This window comes from Rhincodon typus, chromosome 10 (genome assembly GCF_021869965.1).
Source record: "Rhincodon typus isolate 14 chromosome 10, sRhiTyp1.1, whole genome shotgun sequence".
Lineage (NCBI taxonomy): Eukaryota > Metazoa > Chordata > Chondrichthyes > Orectolobiformes > Rhincodontidae > Rhincodon > Rhincodon typus.
The window spans coordinates 16,540,425-16,560,573 of record NC_063341.1 but is presented as its reverse complement, the minus strand read 5'-3'; the positions used below and the strand labels follow the sequence as shown (position 1 = coordinate 16,560,573).

The 20,149-nt window shown below is 40.6% G+C and overlaps 1 pseudogene; it reads right to left on the bottom strand.

The window, feature by feature from the left end:
• Window positions 1–1,034: 1,034 nt before the first annotated feature.
• On the bottom strand, window positions 1,035–1,154 carry LOC125484298 (annotated as a pseudogene).
• Between the last annotated feature and the right edge of the window lie 18,995 nt (window positions 1,155–20,149).

The window sequence follows — 20,149 nt, the reverse complement described above, 5'->3', positions numbered from 1 at the left end:
TATGTGTTTGGGCATTTCTCATGGCCTTTTTGCACCACGCGGATGCTCTTCTTACTCTTTGGTTTCTGTACTTTTGCTGTATGCTTGTTCATGTTTCTTGCCCCCTACATACCTGTGCAATGTGCCCTTTTTTTGCTACAATTTCTGAACACAACTTCTTAATACCAGCAATTTGTTGCCTGACCTGTTTCTCCACAACAGTTTTGGTTCTGTGTTGGTGCTCATCTTTCAACAGCCATTTTGTGAACTCTCATGGCTCGAGCTTAGATGTTGAGCTTCCTTGGTTGCTAGTTCCATCAAGAATGTTATTCCCAGCACTTTCTTTAAATCTAAGTTGCATTCTGTCAGTAATCTCTTCTGGATTGCTCCGCATCTTAAACTACACACCAGTCCGGCTCTGATAGCATCATTTAAGTTGTCTCCGATTTCTCAGAATTCTGCAAACTTCTTTAAAATTGCTACAAACTGAGAGATAAATTCACCATCATGTTTGTTGTGTTTGTGGAATCTGAACCTTTTTGCAATCACCAATGGTTTTGTACCAGATTCCTCAGAAGGTTTAAAGATTTTCCCCCTCCCTAAAATACTCAGCAATGTAGTGTTGACTGTATCTGTTTCAATTTTGTTCACTTGAACAAAATAATCAAATCTCTGTCATGTAGGAACTCTAGCTCTCTGCATTTTCATCATGTGATCCCACACAGCCAGAATTTTAGAACAAGAACATAGAACACCTACAGTGTGAAAGCAGGCTATTTGGCCCATTGAATCCACACTGACCTTCTAAAGTGCATTGCACCCAGAACCAATCCCTACACCATCTCCCTAACCCCACATTTCCCCATGGTTAATCCATCTAGCCTGCATATCCCTGCTACACTGTGGGCAATTTAGCATGGCCAACCTACCTAATCTACACATCTTTGGACTGCAGGAGGAAACCAGAGCACCCTGAGACACAGACATGGGGAAAATATGCAAACTCCACATAGAGAGTCACCTGTAGCTGGGATTGAACCTGGGTCCCTGGTGCTGTGAGCTAGCAGCCCTAACCACTGAGCCACTATGCCACCCCAAATAAGGGACATATCAGATATTAAAGCTGAGAAGAACAGAGACTACACTCGATCTTAGCCAAAAGGCCAAAAAGCTGTAATTTCTTATCTATTTTTTTAAAATCCAAGATGGCGGTGGAGTAGGGCTTCTAAGCCAGAGCTCCTCTACTTTGTCCATTTCTTTTCTGCTTCTTTTCTCTTTTCATGCTTTTTCTTTCTCTTTACTTTTTTCTTCCCTTTCTATTTACCTCTCGCCCTCGGATGGCATCGGTAACGTTGAGGTAAAGCCCAGCGCGGACTTGAAGTGAGGTCTAACACAGACTTGAGGACTCCCAGCCTCGAGTTGAAGCCCAGCCAAGTCTCCCAGCCTGGAGACAAGGCCTAGCTCGCTCCTGAGTTGAAGGCCAGCGCAGCTTAGCCTGCTCCATCTGCTTTTAAATTTTTTCTCTCTTTCTCTGTTTTAGAAGGACTGTAATGCTGAACTTTTTGTTTAATTTCTTTTTTTCTAATTTACACCTAAGATTTGTACCTTAGACGGCACTGGAAATGGCAACTTTGTACACTTTTCACTGTACTCATGTATCCCTGTACTTGAGTACATGTGACAATAAAACTTAATTCTAAAATAGGAATGGCCTGCGTAGCATGATGTACCATGAAGATTTCAGCGCTGCCTCATTTGGTCCCATTTAAACAAGGTATTCCTCAGGCTTCCCGGTTCTTCCGAGTCTACACCACTGACACAAAGCATTCCCTCGGTGTAGGGTACTTGTTACTCACTGTTCCTTCAGGATGGAGAATGATGCAAGCTTGCTCTGCATTGTTCACCCCTTCCCTGGGCTGAATTCAACTTTTTTTTTTCCTCGCTGATGCTACCTGCTTCAGTGCAGCAATGGTGTCTTCTTTCTTTTCTTTTTATCAAAGTACCTCTAAGATCTCCAGTTAGGATTACAATTCTGTTTTTGCTTTCATCAAATCAGTGGATTGACCTAGTGGATCTTGCAGCAGCTTTAACCTTTGTTGCCAGTTTCCCTTTTGTGTTATGTTCCAAGAAAGACCAGGAGGCTGAAGCATTTATCAGCAGGAGCTTTATTATGAAGATGTTTACTCTATAGGCAGAGAGGTTAGGCTAAGCTATTGCCTGGCCAAAATGATCAATGGTGTTATCATTGCATCACATCAGGCTCATAGAGTGACTGTCCATTATGAAATATACAAATACACAACAGAGACTGTCATGTTGAAGTGTATATACACATAAGACAGTGCCAGATAGATCTTGGAGTGCAATGGTTTCTGTACTCTTTGACAATGCAAATGTCACAACATGGGTCTGAAAGTAACTATAGATTGAGGAGAATGATTACCTTATCCTATACAGAGCTGGGGAGAAACTTTGCAGAGATTTCTTTCCCAGAATAACATGAATGGGTAGTAGGCCACAATAGAGCAGTTCGTAATCAACCAATGGAAGAAACAGTTTAAGGTCTAAAATCCCTCCTTTCTTTTACACTGTGAATTGAAAACCAAACCACTGAAGTATTGCAAATTACTTCAGTCAAAAACAGAAAATGTCAACTTCTCATTTGCAGGCATACTTTTGCTTCCAATTCTGTCCTTTATTTCAACTTGGGACTGGCATGGTGGTTCAGCGGTTAGCACTGCTGCCTCACAGCGCCAGTGACCTGGGATTGATTCCAGCCTTGGGTGACTGTCTGTGTGGAGTTTGCACATTCTCCCTGCGTCTGTGTCGATTTCCTCCTGCAATCAAAAGATGTGCAGGTTAAGTGGATTGGCCATGGGAAATGCAGTGTTACAGGCCAGGCAGGAGGATTAGATGGGATGTTCTTTGGAGGTTTGGTGTGAACTCGATGGGCTGAATGGCCTGCTTCCACACTGTAGGGATTCTGTAACTTAACTATACTTTCACTTATTTTTGAAATTAGTACATTGACTAATATTCACCTTCTTATTTCTCTACATTTATAATTTTCAAATTACCATTTTTATTCTACTGACTGGGAAAATATCATATCACCTCTATGAAGTAATGATGCATGTTACAAAAGGTACTTAACCAGCAAGAAAGAAGCACATTACATATTATAGTAAATAAATGACTCATCTATTTAAAATATTCCAACTTATTACATCCAGTTAAAGTTGCAGTAAATCAAGATTATGGTTGAATTCAAAGAAGTGGGGGAATTTGAAGGATTTGAAAGAACATGTACTGCTAAATTCTTCTAATGATGCTCAAATCAATAATGAATGAACTTAGAGTAACTTCTTCACAGCCCCTGTATGATGTGGACAATGGTAAGTCAGTTTGAAAAGTACGGTGAGATCGGAAAAATGAGATTCTCAACGCTGTGAGAACAATGTCCAATTTTCTACCCAGGGTTTTAGTGACAAGATGGGATTTCTGCTAGCAAGTAGCGAGAGACCCATTTGCATGCATTACTATTTCATTATTACCTATTCTTGCCTCAATTATATGCAATTTGCTGTTCTCCCACATGGCGAAGAGAAACTACATGGTGGCAATTCCCAACATGAAAGTCAGAGCAGCTAACTGGTGACTTCAGCTTGTCGCTTGTCCTCCAGGCCTCCATCTTCAACAGTGGGCAGAGACACCGACTGCTTTCTTCATCCACAGAGGTTGGCATCGGACACACAAGCACCCTTGTCGCATCATCATGGCACATTTCCAACTCACTTCTAATACAGATCACCACTTCAGTCCTGCACTTTGGTGCAATGCTCCCTCTAATTTTATCTTGCAGTATATGTGCAGCAGTGACTTCTGAAACCAGAAGGCAATTATGTTGACACGGATTGTGGGGAGCAGGGGCATGTCAGGCAAGTCAAGAAAGACCAGTTTGGGTGGGAGGTGGTGTCAGCGGAACAGTAAGCCAAGGGCATTGCTTGGTCTCAGTTCAGGGGCCTGGACATAGTCATTTGGGCATTTGAGGTGATCAGAGCCAGGGCCTGATGTGTCATTACAGTCTGGGCAGCAGGAAATGGTCAGTCCTGTGCATCCAGTGCAATCGGTCTGAGAATTAACAGCAAGTCAGTCCAGGAGCTGCACAGTGATCAGTCATGTGGTCATCATCAGTATGGGCTGACTTTGCATTTGGTCCTGAACGTCGGCCACTATCAGTCAAGGGCTTCTGTTCATTGAAAGTCAAGGGAAGTTATCAGAGACCATAGCTGTGATATGAACACATGGGAAGTCAACTGTAGGGACTAGAGGCAGCATGTTGGGATACAAAGGGGATAACAGTTGTTACAAAAGGCAACTCCAGGTGAGAGATGATAGAGCATGGGGTGGCAAGAGGTACTAGGAGAAATGGGTGTCATTGAAGGTCATCACCCCTCCAGCTTCAGTGGAAAAACAGTACAGAACTGTCGTTGGCAAAATTAAGCTGTATTCCTGGAAATAAAATGAGTAGATGTGTAGTCAAATAAAAGAGGTGAGTGGGAAATGGAGAAGATAAATCCTGATTAGGTTGAACAATGAGGGCAAGGCAAAATGGAACAGAAACGTTAACTGGGTCAACTAGGCTGAGAGATTGAGCCTGTGACTTACTCCAGGGACACTACTTGTGTTCCCTATCATCATTATTCAATTCACAAATGGGTAATTGAATTAGGAAATGAGAACCATCAGTCCTGAGAACGGGCCGATTAGGGTTTGGCTTTGGCTGAAGGAATGGGCTCAATTTGTGAGCAATGTGGGGCACTTGAAGAAGGCAATAGCATGACACAGACTCACACAGGACAGGTTTAAGGTATGCGTGATCACATAATTCAGTATGTGGGCCTCATGCATCGACTAACTGTGTCAACTGAAAATTCTGGCCACAAGCAATCTCCACCATATCATTTAACATTTCAAATTAATCCAACCAATGGCTGTGAAGCACAAGAATGTCAGGTGAGGTGCTGCATTTTGGAAAGGCAAATCAGGGCAGGACTTATACACTTAATCGTAATGTCCTGGCGAGTGTTGCTGAACAAAGTGACCTTGGAGTGCAGGTTCATAGTTCATTGAAATTGGAATCGCAGATAGGTAGGATAGTGAAGAAGGTGTTTGGCATGCTTGCCTTTATTGGACAGTGCATTGAGTAAAGGAGTTGGGAGGTCATATACATTGGTGAGGCCATTTTTGGAGTACTGCATGCAATTCTGGTCTCCCTGCTCTAGGAAGGATGTTGTGAAACTTGAAAGGGTTTAGAAAAGTTTTACAAGGTTGTGGCCAGGGTTGGAGGGTTTGAGCTATAGGGAGAGGCTGATTAGGCTGGGGCTATTTTCCCTCGGCCGACAGAGGATAAGGGGTGACCTTTCAAAGTTTTATAAAATCATGAGGAGCATGGATAGGGTGAATAGACAAGATTTTTTTTCCTCAGTGTGAGGGAGTCCAAAACTAGAAGGCATAGGTTTAAGGTGAGAGGGGAAAAATTTAAAATAGGCTTAAGGGGCAACTGTTTCATCCAGATTGATCTGCCAGAGGAAGTGGTGGAGGCTGGTGCAATTATAACATTTAACAGGGATCTGGATGGGTACATGAATAGGAAGGGTTTAGAGGGATATGGGCCAAATGCTGGCAAATGGGACTGGAATAATTTATGATAACTGGTTGGCATGCGTGAGTTGGACCGAAGGGTCTGTTTCCATCCTGTACAGCTCCATGAGGTGAACTGTAAAGATTCACCTTCATTCCACAATATGCAATCAGCTTCTAAAATTCCATGGCTTGCACAATGTTTGGGAGGAAGAATTTCTTCAGCCAGATTGGAGTGAATCTGTTGAAGTCATTGCTGCAGAGGGCTGTTGAGGCCAAGTCATTGAGTGCATTTAAGACAGAGATAGAACAGAATAGTAACTTATTGTCACTTGCACTTTTACAAAAAAAAATGCAGTGAAAAGTGTTTAAGTTGCCATACTCTGGCGCCATTTTAATAACAGAAAATATATAGGTAAAAGAAGAAAAAATTAAGACAGTCTATCTTAGTTCAATTCATGGCTCCAGGTCTCCTGAGGTTGAGGAAACCCGACACGGAAGCTGCCACAAGGAATCTCGGGCCATTGGAATCCAGGGCCAGACTCACCACAATGGCAAAGCAGCTACCACAGCTGTTGCAAGGAACCCCAGGCCAGGCCAGGCCAGACCAACCAAAGCTGCTGCAAAAGCCGCCACAAGGAATCCCGGGCCATTGGAAACATGGGCCCAGACCCATCTTGTCGCCAAAGCTGCCGCCAAAGCAGCCCACCATATTGTGGGAGCCTCGAAGACGCTGCCACAATAGATAGATACGTTCTTGATTAGTAAGGGTATCAAGGAGTAAAATGGGGTTGAGAAACATGATCGAATGGCCATGTCGACTCATGGACCAGATGACCTAATTCTGCTCCTATATATTATAGTCTTATAGAGTTGTTCACTTCACATGTGGGATTATGCCTTCACCATTATTCTCCATGCAATTCTGCCTTTCTTCAGTAATGTGGGGGGTTGGAGGTTTTGGGGAGAAGTCTTCATTATTTCTACCACACGTATAAACACCATGTGTGCCAGAAGGCTTGAACAGCACAACGTCAATAAGGTCAATGTCAAGCAAGGTCCATGTAGTGGCATCCTATTAACCTCCTTATTGCAGGCCTCCATATCTCAATGTTTTGAGGATGCTTTTCAAGTGTTATTTGTGTGTGCTATGATTGTTGAATGATCCATTATTGAGGAGCTCTCTTGTTTCTGATATCACCCACACAGGCTCATTGAAACTGTCCCTTTTGGATTTCATCACCATTATTTCTGTGGCCACTGCATTGAAAGCATCCGAAGAAATGGTTGAGGAAAACAGGCATCTGGAAGCCTGGGACCAGCATGGAATTTCTGCAGATGTAGACAGCTTGCTAATGCAGAGTTTCCAGGCAGCTTGTGTCTATGGGTTTGTTGCAGTACCACCGAGGTAGAGGATACTGCTTAAACCTTGGATTCATGGCTCCAGACACCTTATCATGAGGTTATATGATGGACACTGAGGATCAGTGAAATCCATAGCATTGTACCAAGTAGGAAAAAAAAGTAACAACTTCAGCATCCTACAGTAAGCAGCATTGGCCAAAGCAATGGGGGAGGTAATGGCCTAGTGGTATTATCGCTGGACTATTTATCCAGAGACCAAGATAACATTCTGGGGACCTGGGTTTGAATCCCTCCATGGCAGATGATGGAATTTGAATTCAATACAGTATCTGGAATTAAGAATTTAATGGTGTCTGTGAATCCATTGTCGATTGTCCGAAAAAACCCATCTGGTTCACTAATGTCCTTTAGGGAGGGAAACTGCCATCCTTACCTGGTCTGGCCTACATGTGACTACAGACCCACAGCAACTTGGTTGACTTTGAACTGCCCTCTGGGCAATTAGGGATGGGCAACAAATGCTGCCTGACCAGCGACGCCCTCATCGTGTGAGTGAATGAATAAAAGAAAATGCAGGCAGGGTTTTTTGTGAACTTCGTTCAATGGAACCATGTTGCATGCAGTCATCTTTCATTCACTGTAAACTTTTTGTTGTTGCTGAAGCCACAGCCCCTTGTATAACCGCAACTGTAAATGCAGTTTTATGCTTTTTCCTGTGTTCAACAAAAATTAAGGTCATTCGATCTTGACAAGGTTTCATGCTGGTTTGCTCACTGAGGAAAGGATAGCTATCATTCAAACAGTGTTAAGTCAACATGCGGAACTAAGGATGGCCAAACTTCAGTCTTGTAGTTACAGCTACAATGACAGTCACGAACAGAGTTAATGATGAAAACTGAATATTTATTTTAAAATGTGAAAACACATTTGCAATCATGTTTTACCTGTGCCATCCAGGTGCCCACATAAAGTTTTCTTCTTCCTTTCCACCCCATAATGCCTAGGTGCAGTCCCAGGGGTCTGCAGCTGGCATGGAGGGGACCTGTCCCGTAGTGGAGCCTGTCTGCCCGAGAGATTTGGGCAGATAGCTCCCAGCGTTGTTGTGGACAGCCTGACGCATGCATCACTGAGTGACCACAGCCCTGGGAGCGTTGATTGACTCCTTCAAACTCTGATTCAGTTTGCAGAGACTCTCTGACAAACTAGTGCTTATGATTCTATGAAACCCACCTGATGCCCGTATGTTTGTCTGTGCATTTGAATGAAATAATTAATGGACTAGACTATTGGCTCCACTCCAGCCTGGGGCACTGAGCAGGTGCCTGGGACTCTGGCAGGACTCTGAGTGCCAGTGACTGAGGGCATTTTTTGCTCAGCCTGTAGCAGAGACACAGCAGTGATGTGCTCGCCAGCTCTAGAATCCTATCTATCTATAGCGTCCGCTGAGCTGGAGTGGATGCAGGAGGTGGCCTTGCTGCTGCTTTCCCTGTGGAATCTGTGACTACTTCCTCAGAGCTGGAGGTGTCTGGAGGGGCTGATATCTTTAGGGCAGAGACCATGCAGTTGCCACTCATACTGTGAGGAGACAAGCAAGGGATTGATTTGTGAAATTGCTAAAAGTTTGGGCCTGTTAGGAACATATTCATAATGAAATAATAGGAGATGCAGCATTGACATTGACTCTTACTTGGTTTTCTGGGACAGGGAGATCTTGGCATCACCACATCACTGGTCATGATCCTTTTCCACAAAGGTAATGATTGTCTCCTCTTAGGGGGTGAGGAGAAGGTTATCAGGTGCACCACCACCTGTTTTAGCTTTCTCTGCCCTATTGTGGACTGTCGTCTCTTGGAATTAGACTAAGGGAGGAACTGAGCGAGATGAAATTGGCTGGCACAGCTTTCAGTTTTGGTGCAAGTGGGGGAAGCTGTCCTACGCGAGTGAGTAGGCAGCGTAAAGGCATGTAGAGTTAGTAATCTGATGAAAATGGAGTGAGTGAGATTGATCGAGGGAAGATGCTGCTTGCAATAGTGAGAGTGGTAGAATGTGAATCTTGGTGGAAAGTCTTGGTGGCAGTGGCAGAGTTAAAATGAGTGTGTGGTAGCAGAGAGAAGATGGTAGCAGAGAGAAGATGGTGGCAGACAGAAGATGGTAGCACTTATCTTTGAAGAGCATAGAAGGTCATTAACCTTGTTCCTGCACTGCTGGGCATTCCAGAACCTGAAAATACTGAAGACATTGAAACTAAGTAAATGAGTCAGCAACAAGAAATTCACATCTCCTGTTTCAATTCACACTTGTATGATTTTTTCACATATTAGAAAATGAAATTCTCACTGGTTAGTTCGCCAACTTCAAAAGACAATAAAGCTAGATTCAGGAATATGCTCCGCAAACGATATTTAAAGCATCTCTTGGTAGAGTGGCAAAGAGAAGGAATGATGGACTCTATAGCAAATTCCCTGGAAAGCTCCCACTCACTCTTTCTCTCTATACATGTCTCTCACTATCTCAAGACAGCACCTACTGAAAAAAGCAGACTAGGGAAACTATCATTAACCAAGAATTCAAAGATAACTACATGATTCACCACTGCTGACGATACTACTCAACAATTAAATAATTGTGGCATAAAGTTTAAAATTTACCCCTTTGAGAACCCTATGGACTTTTAAACTGTATAACCTTTATTCTTCCTGTTTATAGCAGATGCTCTCTTTTGCAATGAAACAAAATTATTGTCTATGTTTGTGCATATATTTGATGTCACTTATTTTTTTCCCCACTGGTTACTTGGTAATAAAATTCTTCTTCCCTTGACACAAAAAAATCTTGTAATTAGCTCCTCTCGTTTGAACTATTAACAATATTTTTAATTGATGTATAATATTGCTATGTGTTAAAACAAAATAAAACTTTTTGTTAACAGATCAAGAGGGGCTTTTAAAGAGAGAAGATGATTCCTTCTCCTCATTAACTGATTGAGTACCTCAGGGATCAGTGCTGGGGCCACAATTATTTACAATATCTATTAATTCCTTGCATGAGGAAAGTGAATGCACATAACCAAGCATACAGATGACACAAAAATAGGTGGCAAGGTGGTAAGGATGACACAAATAGCCTGCAGAGGAATATAGACAGGTTGAGGGAGAAGGCAAAAAACATGGCAGATGTAATATAATGGCAAAAAGTGTGAGGTGATGCACTTTGACAGGAAAAATAGAGGAGTTGAATAACTGAGAAGTCTTGACAAAAATATACAAGGCTCTAGTTAGAACACACCTGGAGTATTGTAGATAGTTTTGGTCTCTTTATCTAAGGAAAAATACCCTGGCATTGGATGGAGCAAGGAAAAGGTTCACTAGGTTGATCCTCAGTACGGAGGCACTGTCTTATGAGAAGCTGAGAAAGTTGGGACCTTTTTAGAAAAAGAGGTGACTTTATTGCAACATACAAGATCCTTAGGGGACTCGACAGATTAGGTGTGGAGAAGTTGTTTTCACTTGTGGTAGAGTCTAGAACCAGAGAGATTTATCTCAGAGTAACAAGTCGCCTAATTAGGAGAGAGACGGGGAGGGACATCTTCTCTCAGAAAATCATAAGATTAGCCATAATCTCTTCAAATGGCAGAGTGGACTCAGTGGGCTGATTGGCCAATCGCTTCTCCTATATATTTTGGTCCTGTGGTGACAATATTTGAAAAGCAAAAATGTTAAAGTTTTCAGGGAAAGAAATGGAAAATGAGACTTGATAAAACTGTTTCAAGGATGGACCCAACACTGGCACAGGCAAAATGGTTCAACAACCCCTTTCATGATTGCAAAACATCTGTGAAATCTTTCTCTGTATCTTTGTGGTTGAACTAAGTTGTCTGTTTAAGAACTGTTGCTCCTCAGAGCCTGTAGGAGATTTACAACAGGAGTCATGCACCTCACCATTTATAATTAATATACTGAAAGTTAAGAAAATAGATGTATGTTTGTTTCTTCTTAACATCAGTCAGTTCACATATAAAGATAGAAATCCATGAATTCCACTGATATGAAAAATCAAGGTTTCCTGCTAAATAGTTTGAACTGAATTAAAAAGCCCTATTCGTGTTTTCAATCCCTCCATGGCCTTATCTTGCTCCCTACCTTTTATCTCCATCTGCCCTACAACTCTCCAAGAATTCTGCACCGATTTCATTCTGGTCTCATGGGATTTCTCGATTTTGATTGGTCCAACAATTACCCATCAGCTCAATTAGTAGAATATGAGATTTGTGGGTTCATGCCCCACTTCAGCCCTCATGGGAATTGTGGGATATCTGCAGATCCGTGGCAATGTAATTGCTCATTAACCACCCTTTGGAATAGTAATGCAAGCCATTCAACTGTATCAAGCCTTATATATAGCACTGTGGATGTGACTATCTTAAAGGCACTATGCAAGGTGTTACTGTACTGTACAGGGACAAATCCCATTTTTGTTTTAAAATTTTGGTACAGAATAATAACATACTTGCTTTAAACCATCTAAGAAGCTAGATATTTGAAACGAAAGAGATAATTTTAAGATGACATTACTGCAGGAAGTCTTGGCTGTCATGAATGAAGATTAGAAATTTGGGCATATACAGTGTATGATTTTGTGACATTTGGTTGTATAACTAGTCTAGATTCAAAGGCACCTTGCCCATTTTCTCAGCAATAAACAGGTGTCCATGCCTCCAATGTTATATTATGAGCCAGATGTGTACAATGGTCATATCAGTCGGAGCAAAAATAAAGGATGTGGGCCTGAAACAAGCACTAGATACTCTGCATAGGCATACTAAAGATTTAGTGTCTGTTCAAGACTTCTTCTGTAATGTTGGCTTACTGAATGGCAAGAATGGATTTTAGCTTCATTCAGAGAAAACATGCAGCCTCACAGTGAATTCTTAATGGCTGCAATCAAAAATCTAAGCCTGTTCCAAAATCTTACCTGAAAGTACATATCCTTTATCTAGGATAAATGAGAGATCATTAATATCATCTAGATTTAGCTTAGGCAGCTTTATTAATGTTTATATTTATTTGAAAACCTCTATGAAACACAGATCTCCCAAATGTCCATATCCTCTAATTGCAATCTCAAACCCTCTGACTGTAACCTTGGTGACACCCTGTACCATGCTCTGGTTGCAGCTCTCCTTACTGCAATCCCAGTAAAACATGAACATTGGTCAAACCTGAAGTGAAAAATAAACAGATAGGAAAGGAAGATCAGAAAAGTAAGGGACAAATGTGTCTATGGAAGAGAAATCACAGAAAAAGTTCCAAAAATGGGACCAAATTAGAATTAGAATTAAAAGCAAACACCCAAATATCTGGGATATTTGTGTGTGTTATTTTGTATACATTAGATAATTGTAACATTGGATATAAAGAAATATTACTGTGTTATGTAAACAAAATGCTTGCTGTTGATAATGGTGATTCTTTGTATTGTGACATTGTGGCACATTAAAGGTACCAATCATAACAGATTCCAGAAATCAGGAAAGAAAAGCTTTTCTATAACAAAAACAGAATGAGAACAAACATTACTCACTACCATAATCTTCTCTTTAAATGCAAGCTGAGTGGTTGGACTTAGAAAAAGGTGACTCGAAACAAGGGCTATCTGGAAATGCATGTAATGCATAAATCAGCTGAAGAGTGGCATATCAAAACATAGAATGTGCACAGTAATGAGGGAGCCAATAAATATAAATCTGACTGAGAAATATTCCACTGGTGACATCCATCCTGTCATCTGAAGAAACATCCATGACTATTCCATCTGTCTAGTTCATACCTGATACAGTTTTCCTTTTTACATATGCATTAGAAATTTCTCTGCATGTTCTCAAATGAGCACAATCTATCGAGTACAAGAGTCTCCATCTGGCAGCATTCATGCATGGCTCATCTAGCAAAAGCAAACTTTTTTTCTTTTATTTTGCAATTACAGTACACAGAACAGAAAGACCAAACAATGCAGCATTGTTTCACAGGCCAGTTTATCTTTGCAAATCTCAGACACCATGGAAATGTTTTGCCAGTAGTTTATGTTAATTTCCACATGCAAACCTTTGGAAAAGAGTGGCCCAGATTACACTGTCAAGCTAACAGTGAGTCTGATGGCACTTACTGCTATTTATGCGCAAATGTGACAGCAAAGTCAGACAAGTGGCAGATGTGTGATTAAATTCAAAAATCTAAATGTTGCTGTCCGAGCTGTACCATTCCACTGCTAGTTATTCAAAAGCTGTGTTTCACTGTCTGTCATACGATTGGAATGTATTAAATAGTGTGAAATTTCAGTATTTGTGCCCAGTAGCATTTGTGCACTTCATGCATTGTAGGCAGCCTTCTGCTCTTAAAGGCAGCATGTCCCTTTTAAAGGGAAACTGCACTCAACGACGAGAGATTACTGCTGAATACTATTGACGCCGTTTCAAAGAAGAAAATAGAACAGCAGGATGTTGATAGGGCTCTAGGATCATGGATCCGGTACCGGAAGGCCTTCGCTGGATGTGGGCAAGAAAGAAGCGGTCCCAGTTCCGCTGGGGGAGAGGAGGTATTTAACAACTTCTCTCAGAAAACATAGCGAAGATGTGAGTAGGCAATGGAGCACCTAGAAACAGTCCGATAAGAACACTAATAACCACATTAGGATAGTCAAGGTCAATGAATACAGCTCACATCCACAGATGTACCAGATTCTCATTGTAATCAATGCAACTCATCCCTATCAGTCTCACATCATCAGTCATTTGTACCTATGATTCATGCAGAATGTCTTGCTATTCCATGTTATCCACACACACCTATCAATGCAACCAGCCTCATAGCTACCTTTCACTGGCTTCACAAACCTCTAGCTGTCCAGCCATGGCAAACGCATCACCTAACAGCTTGCATCATATCACTGATATTCATTCTCTTGTCCTGCACAAGCTTGGATACCGCAGAAAGGGGGAGCACAAAATATCTGTATTTAATGGTATTGAAAATCTCTTTTAAATGGCCAGTCTGGGGACTTCTGGTATGAGTATTAACATGATTTAATTTCTAGTTGCCAGACTCCATTGATTGAAACTCCACTGAGCCTTTAAAATACATGGAACAGATGGCTGCAAATCTGGTTAAGCAAATTCAGCAGTCTGTTGATGTTAGTGGGGTCTGTTTATTCAGCTGTATATGTTAATCTCCTTATGAATAGATGGCTGAGTTCCAAGCACTATGAATAAATTCAGCAGGATCTGTTGCACAGTTAGAAGTGGGCTGAGCATTTTGTTTAAGTGATAGTTTTGTCAGCAAAGTAATTGATCTTTTCACGATGGTTTTGAATGCATGCTTATTTTGACAGATTAATGAGCACTTGAGATAAGGAAATGTTTTATTTCAAGGGGTGTTTCAATGGCTGTGTGTTTGACCGGGAGGTTTTGAGCTTCCATGTGGGCATATTTTCAACAGGTGTTTGATTGGCTTTTTTTTCTTTGATTTCCTGTGCATTTCATAAAACTCATCACTGTTATGACTTTTGTACATAATTGATGCTGGACAAGTGGGTTTGAGGAGAGTATGTGTACTGAAGGGGGCTTGAGGTGTAGGGGCATGAGATATGAGTGTGTAAGGAAAGGGCATGGGAGATATGAGAGGGTGTTCTCTGTATGAAGGGGCATGGAGGGAGCATAGGTGATATGAGACAATCTGAACTACCATGTGAGGTGAGGAGTGAGCAAAGGGTGTGTGGATAATACCCTAACAACCTTGTGGAGAACTGAACTGATCTCCAGGTGAATAGACATGGGCTGTCAAACCTGCTGGCTTTCAGTATCTGCCCAGCTTTGTTCCCACTTCATGCCTACATTAGCTTAGTGACCACCATGATTCCAACCCATGCAGAATCATCAGAAATCAAAATTCTGGCTGAACGGATGTATTTTCCAAAGTCAAGAGTGTGATATTGGAAAATGGCTTGACTCGCACTTCCCTTACTGAAGACAAAAGTCTAGCCCAAATTACCTGATGAGACAGTGGTTTTGTAAACTAACCTCTGAATGATTGCCTTAATGTTACTACCATTTTAAATTTAATATTGAAATTTTTCACTGTTGCATTTCAACGATGGGTGCAAACAAAGGTCTTTAAAGATCTTGAATGTCCACAAGTTGCAACGTAACCTGCCTTTAAATGTTGTTACTCATAAAGCCATGGTTTCTGTATTTTGTATTTCTCATGTAGTTGAGTCCCAACTCACCATGGTTTTAAAAATATCGTCACTCACATTGACAGCTAGGTACATACACAATAAAGTACTCAGGATAGATAATAGGCAAACTTCTCAAATAATTGTTTTAATTATGAAATTAAGAAAAGCATCGCAAGGATTTTATTCCCAGCTTTAATAATTGATAGACTATCACAAAATCAAACATCATTTAGATCTAAATTATCAAATACATTTATTGATTACAAGATGAACAAGCTAATATATGTGTTATGGCCAGCAGGCATGAAGGCAAATCTCAAAGTGAGCTATAACCTCTTCTGTAGTTTCTAGTTTAAATTCTGTTTCAATTAAAAAACAGTTAACATTGAAGGACACGTAAAATGGCCAAGGCTTCTGAACCCCTTGCAGAATGTGAATATTCCAGTTAAAGCTGGCATGAAGGACTTGGAGATGAGCTGTCTGCTTCCTTGTCACATGACTGAAATTGCTTCAACATACAATTGTGGAATGCTAGGTCAGTTACTATTTAACCTGCAGAGGGAGAACAGGACTCCAGGTTCCATTTGCAGTCTGTTTTGGAGCTTCTATCTCTTGCTTCCAAGTTGTTTGCTAGAAAGGAGCTGACATTTCATGTGCGAAAAGGAAAAAACACAGGGTCCAGTTCACCAAGTGGACATTGATTTACAGGAAATTGTAATTCACATGACCTGATGTAAGTTGTAATTTCTAACCTCTCCTGTCCTGATTTCCTTAATTTCCTGAGTGTGCGAGAGCAAGGATGGAGTTGCAAAGCCCAATTTTGAATGGCTTGTTAATTAGCCTTATCTTTGATTTCTTTAAAGGATTTTGCTATGGGTTTACTTCAAAAATTGAAATCCAAAAACCAAGGTTTGAAGAATACTTTTCAATCTAATGCAGTAGTGGACAGGAATTTTAAAAAAAGGAATAAGTTGATTAATACCATGCTGTATTGAGTTTAACAGGGGAATAGCAACCATAATTTAAATCCAACCCGATTCCCCCTTTGCCTATGACAAATGATATTGTTTTTACATAAAATGAAATCACAATATGTCAAAATTGGGTGTTGCAAAATTCTGTTTGTGTCAAAGTCATCAGCCAGAATATCATATTCCACTGTGCAATGCCTGTGATAAGCTATACCTTTGCACAGGTTTCTCTGAATTAGCCAAACTTGAAAATGGACAATTTCAGATTAGCAGACTTGTTAAATCACTTGCACTTACTTGGGGTGAATACTAAATAACTAGAGAAGAAAGGCTTCGGTAGATTTCAAGTTTAACGGAATAAAGCTGAAAGATTCGGAGTATTTCCCAACAAAGACCCTGGTCAGTTTTATGAAATGTGTAACCTAGCCAAGTGGTGATCTGGCTGCTGTCAGCAGAAAAAGCAACTGGGGAATGGACAATATCAGAGTCTCATTGGGAATTGCTCTAAGTATTTTTGCCTTGTATTTTACAGTTGTAACCAATCCAGTAGGAAGAAAGACTTGCGTTTTAAAGCATTTTAAAAAAGACCACGGGTGAAATTTTATTGGAGTCTGAGCAACGCGGGCTATGGCAAGAAATTGACTTAATGAGGCAAGTTGGTAAGTTACAGGGAGAAATTTCATGCAGCCTTTTGGAGAGAATCCTTCCAGAAAACTCAATGCAACTTGCACTTAGTTAAAAAAAAGTAAGCGTCAGTCCCATGACACTATGATTCCTCACTCACTTTTTCTGCTGTCTGCTATGAAGACATGAGGCTGCAACTTTGGGGCCATGTTATGTATCATGAAGATCTGTTTGACTCTTATTTGACATGAATTTGACTTACTGACATTTGACTGTACATTATCAGCTCTCCGTCAAACTGCAAATACTATCCACACAGAGATGTGGGTTTCAGCAATGGGTCTTCATGTGACAGAACAGGTCTATGACACATGGAACAGGATGTCTCATGAGGCCGATTTGCTTCCATTTGTTTTTCCTTCTCTGCCTCATCATTAGGATGTTGTCACTCTAAAAGTGATGAAAATTGATAGATGAGTTATCACCAATGTTATGATTTCAGCTGATGCTATGACTAATCATAATTTGTTGTTTTTTGGTTTGAACAATGCAATCTTTCATTGAAATACAAGTATGCATTGATGCCAATTTGGTTTCAACAGTAAAACAGAAACTTATTACACAAAAGAAATTAAGATAAAGTAGAATTAACAGAACCAACAATATGTCATAGGTAACAGGGTGTAGAGCTAGATGAACACAGCAGGCCAAGCAGCATGCATGTTTAAAGATTTTGAAACATATGGTTAATAGATAATCCTATTATTCAGAACAGCAGTTCTTTACATTATTCATACCAGACAGAATTCCCTTCTCTATCCCAATTACCTTGTCTAATTTAGCCTCTTTCTTGAGTCTTCGTGCATCTGAGCTTAGACTTCTTCAGCTTCAAATGAGCCTTTTAGGGTCTCAACCAAACATTTTGATCTGGGACTTTAAAATTAAAATCCTTTTATTAAGGTAATTTTTGTTTTAAACAGTTTTAAATTATCTTTCTTGCTTGGGACAACAGTTTCTCACAACAAGCTTCAACCGAGACTTCCGCAAAACTGCCATACTGCAAATAAAAGGCTTTTCCAAGCTATGGTTGTTTCCTCTAAGCTAAAACCAAATAAAATGCAGAATCATCCACCTGAAATATAATGCACAACTATTTCCTTTGTGCTCTTGTTAAAACTCACCCAATGTAAACAAATTCCCATTCGTCTCTAAGAACCATCTCTCTCATACTGTTTTTTAAAAATAATCACCATGGCTTCGGAATTACAAATTAAATTATTGAACACCCTCACAAACCAAATGCACATGCCATTAGTTCAAGATTTAAACTCTAAAATAAATAATATTAAAATATACATATAAATCACACACATTACACTACACCATTCTGAACATTAGTAGCACTCTTCACCAAGTCAATATGTTTAATGCTGCTCTGCTTTAAGGACAGGTCCAACATATCCTTGACATTTTTCCTTTGTCGCTCCCTGTGTTTCAAGAAATATGTCTTAATGACTGCGTTAAACTAAAGTGAAAGTTATTACAGCAGAGGTAGAGGCCACATGACTACAGCAAACTAGCCAGTACACCATGTCCCAATGTAATAATCCAAACATCCCCCTTTTCTAAAAAAAATAAATGTGCATGCACCACCACTTGCTGCTACACATTACCTAAGATACTCAATATCTATGGTCATCAAAGAAATTTATCATTCATTGACAAAACTGTACATTAATTCTAGTCAGCCCCACCTACACCTTTAGATAATGTACTGCATATATTTTCAATAAATTGCACATACCTTCTAATGTTATGCATGTGCATTATTGTTAGCTGTGCATCTGCACTTATTCCTAGGGTGATGTTTCTTCTGCAGGGAATGTCATTACCATGGTGAATGTTGTTATTGCAGTAACTGTTATTGTTGATTCCTTTCTGTTGTTGAGGACTGATGGACGTCTAGGACTGATGGTTATTCAAGACTCTGTACAGATGGTGAAATCACATCTTGCTGAGCAGCTGCTTGCAACAAAGGATCTACTTCTTCATTTGAATGTAGGTGTCTGTGGTTGTTGCGATATATCAGGTTCATTGAATATGACTGAGGAGACAACTGCTCTACACAGATCCCGAGTTGCCATGTGGCCTTACTCTTGATAAAAGCATTGAACATTTATTCTCTGGCTGGCTTTTCAATGCTCGGCTTAGACAATGACGTAAAACCAAAGAACTGCGGTTGCTGAAAATGAGGAACAAAAATAGAAACTGTTGAAAAACTCAGCAGGTCCAGCAGCATCTGAACAGAGAACACAGAATTAATGCTTTCTCTGTTCAGATGGTGTTAGGCCTGCTGAGTTTTTTTCAACAATTTCTGTTTTTGTTTTGGAGTTCAGTTCTGAAGAAGGGTTGCTGAACCTGAAAAACTACCTCTGTTTTCTCTTGACAGAAGCAGTCAGACCTTCTGAATTTTTCCAGCAATTTCTATGTTTGTTTCAGGCAATGACTTGGCAGTTTTATAAAAGTAAAATTTGGTTCTTTATCATCTCATTTTAGTTTTATCTGTTACAACTTCTGACTTCAATCATTTTTCACTGTTGGAAGATTTGGGAGCTGTGGCCTGGACTCTATTCCATGCCTTCAGTTTTCATCTTTCTACACTCAAGAGTTGCCTTATACATGTTTGTACTAATATATTTGATTTCTTTTTGATCCCTTTGGTGAATTGCAGTATTTGCCTTAGCCTTTCCATTTCACTGGGGACAGTGTGGAATTGATGAGGTAGTGTTGAATTTGCCAACCATTTATGGAGCACCTGAATTCTTATCTCTTGAACTGTTGGTACTTTTCACAATACTGAAATGACTGAAAATTGTTTTCATGCATTCCACAATCTCATTGGAAGTCATTGGTATCAGCTGGTCTAACTTCCAATCGTCATAATGATAGTCGACAGTGACAAGATAGACAGTTCTGGTGAGACTGAAGAGGTCTACTCTCATCCATGCTAGAAAATTGCCAGGTATGCTCTGTCCTCAAAAAAACAGAACAAATCCAGCATGGTGACACAGTGGTTAGCACTGCTGCCTCACAGCACCGGGGATCTGGGTTCGATTCCACCCTCAGGTGACTGTTTGTGTGTGGAGTTTGCACATTCTCCCCGTGTCTGCGTGGGTTTCCTTTGGGTGCTCTGGTTTCCTCCCACAGTCCAAAGATGTGCAGGTTAGGGTGGATTGGCCTTGCTAAATTGCCCCTAGTGTTCAGGGATGTGTAGATTAGGGGGATGGGTCTGGTTGGGATGCTCTGAGGGTTGGTTTGGATTTGTCGGGCCGAAAGGC